This window comes from Onychostoma macrolepis, chromosome 04 (assembly GCF_012432095.1).
Source record: "Onychostoma macrolepis isolate SWU-2019 chromosome 04, ASM1243209v1, whole genome shotgun sequence".
Lineage (NCBI taxonomy): Eukaryota > Metazoa > Chordata > Actinopteri > Cypriniformes > Cyprinidae > Onychostoma > Onychostoma macrolepis.
In genome coordinates, this window is record NC_081158.1 from 14396306 (window position 1) to 14404476 (window position 8171).

The following is an 8171-nucleotide window of genomic DNA, read 5'->3' on the forward strand; positions in this document are numbered from 1 at the left end:
GGTCCATCGCTGGGAGGAAAATGGAACACAATACAAATGTTACCATCAGGACTTGTCAGCAGGGGACCAAAGAAAGAAGAAATGGCTAAAAGTTGATTCCCCTGCCTTCAAAGCCCTGCAAGCAGTGATTATGGACAACCGTCTACTAAAAGATCTACAACAGATGACACTGTTCAAACATACAGGTATGTGTATCAAAGAGTTTGACATGCAAACTAGTGATATGGTTCAAGTCATGACTGTGTCAGTAAGAATAAGTTCTGGGAAACTAATTTGCAGTAAGTCTGCATGAGGGGGAAATGTTACACCAGACAAGACAAATGGTACAGTGCATCCCATTCATGACACAATGCTTCTAAAGAACAGGCATACAACTTTTCGTCCTAATGTTTTTCCACTGTAAAGTTTTTGTTTTGTTTTGTTTTCCAGGACAACTTGAGGTGTTCCACAATGCCCTTTTGAAGTACTGTCCAAAGCGACTTCACTTTCAATACCCAGCAATGACGGCACGCACTATGTTAGCCATTATGGATCATAATGAGAATCACACCACAAAGCGTGAACAAGCAACAACAGCAGCTGGTAGGTACTACAGGAATGCAAATTTCTGTAATAACACTATGTGTCTTCCCTGCAGCCCTTGAGGTTTCATCCATAGATAAACACGATGAATATTGATCTTCACATAGCTGATAGCACATACAGGTGCTGGTCATATAATTAGAATATCATCAAAAAGTTGATTTATTTCACTAATTCCATTCAAAAAGTGAAACTTGTATATTATATTCATTCATTACACACAGACTGATATATTTCAAATGTTTATTTCTTTTAATTTTGATGATTAGAGCTTACAGCTCATGAAAGTCAAAAATCAGTATCTCTAAATATTAGAATATTACTTAAGACCAATACAAAGAAAGGATTTTTAGAAATCTTGGCCAACTGAAAAGTATGAAAATGAAAAGTATGAGCATGTACAGCACTCAATACTTAGTTGGGGCTCCTTTGCCTGAATTACTGCAGCAATGCGGCGTGGCATGGAGTCGATCAGTCTGTGGCACTGCTCAGGTGTTATGAGAGCCCAGGTTGCTCTGATAGTGGCCTTCAGCTCATCTGCATTGTTGGGTCTGGTGTCTCATCTTCCTTCTTGACAATACCCCATAGATTCTCTATGGGGTTCAGGTCAAGCGAGTTTGCTGGCCAATCAAGCACAGTAACACTATGGTCATTGAACCAGCTTTTGGTACCTTTGGCAGTGTGGGCAGGTGCCAAGTCCTGCTGGAAAATGAAATCAGCATCTCCATAAAGCTTGTCAGCAGAAGGAAGCATGAAGTGCTCTAAAATTTCCTGGTAGATGGCTGCGTTGACTGTGGACATCAGAAAACACAGTGGACCAACACCAGCAGATGACATAGCAGCCCAAATCATCACTGACTGTGGAAACTTCACACTGGATTTCAAGCAACATGGATTCTGTGACTCTCCACTCTTCCTCCAGACTCTGGGACCTTGATTTCCAAATGAAATGTAAAATTTACTTTCATCTGAAAGAGGACTTTGGACCACTGAGCAACAGTCCAGTTCTTTTTCTCCACAGCCCAGTTAAGATGCTTCTGACGTTGTCTCTGGTTCAGAGGTGGCTTGGTAGACCTTTTCCTGAAGACGTCTGAGCGTGGTGACTCTTGATGCACTGACTCCAGCTTCAGTTCTCTCCTTGTGAAGCTCTCCCAAGTGTTTGAATCGGCTTTGCTTGACTGTATTCTCAAGCTTGCGGTCATCCTTGTTGTTTGTGCACCTTTTCCTACCCAAATTCTTCCTTCCAGTCAACTTTGCATTTAATATGCTTTGATACAGCACTCTGTAAACAGCCACACCTTTCAGTAATGACCTTCTGTGACTTACCCTCTTTGAGGAGGGTGTCAATGTTCGTCTTCTGGATCATTGCCAAGTCAGCAGTCTTCCCCATTATTGTGGTTTCAAAGAACAAGAGATACCCAGAATTTATACTGTAGGGATGGTCATTTATTCAAACTCAAATGTAAATATTCTAATATTTTGAGATACTGATTTTTGACTTTCATGAGCTGTAAGCTCTAATCATCGAAATTAAAAGAAATAAACATTTGAAATATATCAGTCTGTGTGTAATGAATGAATATAATATACAAATTTCACTTTTTGAATGGAATTAGTGAAATAAATCAACTTTTTGATGATATTCTAATTATATGACCAGCACCTGTACATATGACTGACTTATGTTTTTCTTCTAAAAAAAAATAAACATACAATACACAAACACATACAGTTCTAACAGATCTGTAATAACATTATAAATATCACAATCATAACTTTACTGTAATTCCAACACTTTCATTCATACTGGTTTTGATTTCAGGCCTCCCAAGACACAGTGTTGTCTTTCAAAAGCAGTCAAAACAGTGGATTGCTAGACCAATGTATGTGGAGACAACTCAAAAATTCAGAAATGACCTCTTTGAAAGAGTGATCCGAAGAAGACTAGACCCTACAGTCAGATTCAAAGATGCATCATCCCGTATCCAAGTACCTCGCCTGGCTACTAACATTGCTTTGCTACCAAAGCCCAGCAAAGAGGAGGTCATACATTCACACACCTCAAGATTCAAGAGTCTGTCTGAGCCATTGTAACTCATATAGCTGACAAGGAACCGGTGTCCTTCACAAACTACAGAAGGGAACTTTGTGTGTGCATGAATAGGAGTGCAGATGAATGTGTCACTTCAAGTGCCTTCCATGTCTGTTATAATGTCATAAGAGGGCAACATTTTTGTTCTACATTGTGCAGTGTAATAACTGACATGTGCCTTCTACACTTGTTGTCATAGGAGGGCAACCTTTTTGTTTTTATACTTTGAAATAAATTACATGTTTTTTTCAGTTTGTGACTTCACTTATGTTTGAACATATCCGTCAGGCCACGTGTTTTCCAAGTAAAAGCTGTTTTATCACATATTTACTATGCAATTGAAGCTAAAGTAAAAGATAATAAAGATCCTGGACGTTGCATGACTGATAATATCAGAAGCTGTTTGATTTAGCAAACAAGATAAGGGTATCACTCGAGATGTTGTAGGTACAAAGCTCTATTCATTTACATCAAAGATAGAAATCCCACATCTGTTCAGAGTGTAAGACAATATACAGACAGTGATGATGTGCAATGTGGACACATACAAAAGGTGAAATTGAAAATAAGTAGTTACATTGAGACATCTAAATAATGGTAGTAATATAGAAAAATAAATACAATCAGGTAGCCTCCTATTCTGACATAAGCTGCAGTGCAATTGTCCCGCAGATGTCCGTGGAACATGTAAACATAAGGAGCCAAAGAATCTGGATCTGACTGCTGTCGTGGCCCAGCACATATAGTTCAATTACAGTATATCCAGTGCATCATTTATCTCTTGGAATCTAACATAGACACCAAATTCAGACGGATATCTTTGTCGAACAGCCCCAACCACACATGAAGGCAGTGGTTTCCGATGCCCTCTGCCCAAAGTTTCACCCTGTAGGGCCCACTCCAGGACTATCCGGTAGGACACCAACCTATTTTGACTGAGAAGACAGCAACAGGCTAAGTACAGGCATAAATATAGGAAAACAGTATAACCTAGGCCTATTTCAATAGTTTCAGTTAGCACTTACTCTGGGGATAGCTGCCCATCAGGTCCACTCAGCCTGGGTCGTTTCTTCCAATTAATTTCTCACGTCGGAAAAAAAAAATGTCAAGGACACCTGGTCCCATTCTTGACAGCATAGGCTCTCAATTTCAGTCGGCATCTGTTGGCAACAGCCACACTTGCACCACCAGTTGCTGTTTGCCCGTGTTCTCTCGTCGGCTCTGGTCTGTTCTGTTTCATATCTTTCTTCCCTTTCACACTCCATAATAGCTAGTTCCTCCTCTGTGAATTCGGGTTCAAATAGATATGGCTCTGGGTCTGCTACAAAGTAGTCGTCATCGTCTATAATGTTGGCCATTGTAAATGTTTTCTTGCAGCTTGCTAGCAGCACAGGTAGAAGTGAATGTCACGTTGTTTGTGATGACGGAAGTTAGAGGGAGAGGGGGAGTTTTCAGGAGTGATGATATTACTGCGCCGAGGTTGAAGTGCTGCAAAGTGCTCTTCCGCCATACATTATAGTCCTTGTATCCGCGTAGAAAATCGCCACGTTTTATTTTGTGTCACCATACTTACGTGTAACTACTCATGTAACCGTCTTTAAATAGGGGAAACATGGAAGTGTTTGGTAGCTTCTAAATTCATCCCTGTTTGGATCCTAAGGAATGAATGGTGCTAAGCTAAACGCTAGCATAGTGCACGCATTGAGACGGGAGAGGTACGGATCAACTCATCTAAGTTGAGGGAAGAACATATTGGAATATGGAAATACGGTGGTGTTTTTTCCTTTAAGAGTATAATAGCAAGTGAACTTGAGAGATTTGCTTTATATAAACTTTATTCCTTGCAGAGTTTGGTTCCAACCCCAATTAAACACCTGAACCATCTACTCAAGGTCTTCATGATTACTAAAAATGTCCTGGGAGGTGTGTTGGAGCTGGTTGGAGCTAAAGAGTACTGAACAAATTGGGAGAAGCTATGGAGAACTTTGGAAGAAACTAGGAAGAAGCTAGGACCCTTACAAGGGTGAAGATTGTTTGAAGGATGACCTGCTAACGTCGCTGCTGAAGATCTGCTACACTGCTACCTTCAATAAATTCTTCTCCCCACAAGAACTTTGGTCAAGCTTACTTATTTTATATATTAGAGAAGTCTAGTACTTTGGCGAGCCATGCCAAATACAGCAAAATCTAACAAATTGCTATTCCTTTTGTATTTGAATTTCCGATGTCTACATGGAAACCTGTCAATCAATTCAGGGGCAGGACTATACTATGGGATGTGTTTATATTGGGTGGTGACGTGTATATTGGGTCGTGCTGAATGCTTTAAACAATGGAGATAATCAGTCAATATTCACCATTAACCAAGCACTTTATATTATATAAAATTATTCCTCTCTTTTAATCTGTAATGGAGTGCACGTCACGCCTGCCTCAAGATCTTTTACTTTTTGCACTCTGATTGTTGCACCTAAGCAATCAGACAGTGCAAATCTATACTTATTTACCACCTTACCTTATATTTTATTCAACCGTTTTAATCTGTTGGAGCACACGACCCGTGGCACCTGCCACAAGATGGATGCACGTGATTTTTAATATTAACTCATCTTGGCTGTGGCATGTTCAGTTTTGTCTTGTGCATCAATCTGAGTGCAAACAGTAAAATATCATGAGACAGGCTTGACACGCTCTCTATTATGGATTAAAAGAGAGGAATAAAATATATGGTAATAAGTGTAAAATTGCACTGTCCTGTTTACTCGCTCGCATCAATCGGAGTGTAAACAGTGAGAGATGCTTAGACAGGTGAAAAACATTTGGTTAACAGAGAATATTCCCTATTGTGTGTACCATTGTGGCTCCCTCTATATTGGCAGGGAATAATCGCTGCATTTGGGGCAAAAAAAAGACAGAATTATTTATTGTGAAAGGTGCCAAGAAGGTTGCAATGTCTGTATTAATGTCTGTAACTGACTGTAATAATTATGATAAATTTTTCCCATTGAAAATAGTACAACGTTTTCTATATATATATATATATATATATTTTTTTTTTTTTCAATTAATGTAGTATTTCAATAAAATAGAAACTAGGCCTTTAAAGTCGGCATGAAATCAAAATTTACAATTCTTATTTTTTGATGGAATACTGTAGTGTTTATTATAAAGAATTCATCCGTGCACTTCATTATTTTTTTAAAAAATTCATGTGCCCTCGTAATCTTTAATCAAAAACATTAACCTCCCCCTCAAAAGGACTCATCTACTCTTCCGGTCACGAGTGATGGCGCAAGGGGGCGGAGCTAGTGATGTGAGGGGTAAACGCTGGGATAAACGACGGGAAAAGCTGAAGCTGATGCTTCACTTTATAGCACTGACACCAGTCATGAGGGAGTATGTTACCCTTGAACACTGAAAAGATATTAGGATATTACGACAACATTACTCTTAGGACATCGCAAACTAATTTGTTTCATGAATATGACTTAACCTGATGGAGGATGCGCTCATATTCAGGCAGTCTCTCTCACTCTCTCGTGTGCGCTGTTTTGGCATGTTTTGTGCTGTTTGATCGTGGTCGTCATCCCTAATAAATAGCTCATTTATTCATGCTTGGGTGTCGGCGGTGAATCCAGTGGCGAGAAATCCCCCACCACTAACTGCAAACTGGCATTTCAGATCTGCCTCCATTTTGTTAGTAACACCCCAACTTCCAACGATCCAATCAATTCTTGAAGGACAAAATCAAGTCCCGCCCTCTCATTTCAGATGCCGTTTCACTCGGATATACGTCACAGTAGAGAAGAAAAGACAGTCGCAACTTCCGTTTCATGCCGACTTTAAAATGCAATTTTATAAGGCAGATTAGCACCTCCTGGTGAGAGCAAAGAAAGAAAAACTACATTTCATGGTGTAACCACTAGATTCCTGTATAGGACTCTATAGAGAGGCTTGTGAATTCCCTAGTTGTTTTTATACATAATTGTTTACTTTTATTAGGCTGTGGATTTAAATGTATATTTAGGTATTCTCAAAGACTACTTTTTGTTTTAAATGTTGATCTGTAGTGTAGGTTTTGCATTATTATTATTATTACTACAGTCAAACCTGAACACAATCCATTTTGTTACACAAAACATTATAATTCTATAAAAATGTAACAAAAATGAACCAAAATACTTTATCGGTGCTTAATCCTTCTGGGTCTGATCTGATTTTAATCACTTATTTCAGTCTTCTGACTTATTTTTGGCTATATGGTTATAGCCATACCAATTCATTTGAGTGTGTATAATTCTCTGTGTGTAGGTAAGTGTGTGTGTGTGTGTGTGTGAGTGGATGTATCTGTTCTACATTCTTGATGTTTTTGAGTTTGAGTGTAACCCCTTCCTTGCTGTCAACTTTTTTACTGCATTGTAGTTGAATTACTGATTTTATTTTATATAGTTGCTGTGTTACAGTCATACCACTTCAGGTGTGTGTGTGTGTGTGTGTGTGTGTGTGTGAGTAGGTGAGTTGATTTTGCACTCTAGATGTTTTAGAGTTTCACCCCTTCATTGCTGTGCAATTTTTTCCTACATTGTGGGGGATTTGTAGATTGTACACAAACATTCTCAGTGTTTTGGATTTTTCCCCCCCAATTTTCCATTAATTTCCTATGGTCGGTCATTTTTGCCCTCAATTTTTTTTGTGTTCACATACCAAGTGCCATAAAAGTCACCAAGTTCCGTGCCATTCTGGTGAAGCTACAATTTTTCAAAATTCAAAATGTAAAATTCTCAGATCAGAAGTGACTCATGACTGCATTTCCAGTGTCTTACAAGTTATGAACCTGTCGTATTTAAGCAATCGCAAACTTTGCTTTTTCATTTGAAATTTGGCAGTCACTGTGTAATCACGAAAGTGAAAATGCAACCGGTAAAGCTTTTTTTACAACAGCAGTCTCTTAGGCTCTAAACACACAGCACGATTTTTGGCTGTCCCAGAAAAAAGATTGGCATCGTGAAACAATCGTGGTGATTTCTGAATCACCACGATTGTTTCACGATGCCAATCTTTTTTCTGGGACAGCCAAAAATCGTGCAGTGTGTCTCGGGCTTTAGATATATAGAGGTTTTCTAGTCCTATAGATTTCTGAGCTGTTCTGGGGTCAAGAGCTAGATTTAATATTAAAATACTTGACTTATTCTTAGATTAAAGAAAAAAAAAAAGAGCCTCACGCCCCTTTAGAGTAGTTCCTAGATTTAATTTAGAAGGCGGGACCTATTCCACCATATTGTGTGTTGCAGTTTCTTCCATTCATAAGTATAGGAGTGAACTGCCTTTTGTATTTCTATAGTCTTTGGCACTTTGTAGCATCAGGCTGGAACATAAGATTGTGTGAGACAGTGTTTAGCTATAAAGCAACCCACAACTGGAACCAAGATGTCATTACAGGAAGCTCAACAGTAGCCAAATTTAGGTTCAGATTGAAAAGTTTAAAAAACAAGTTGAA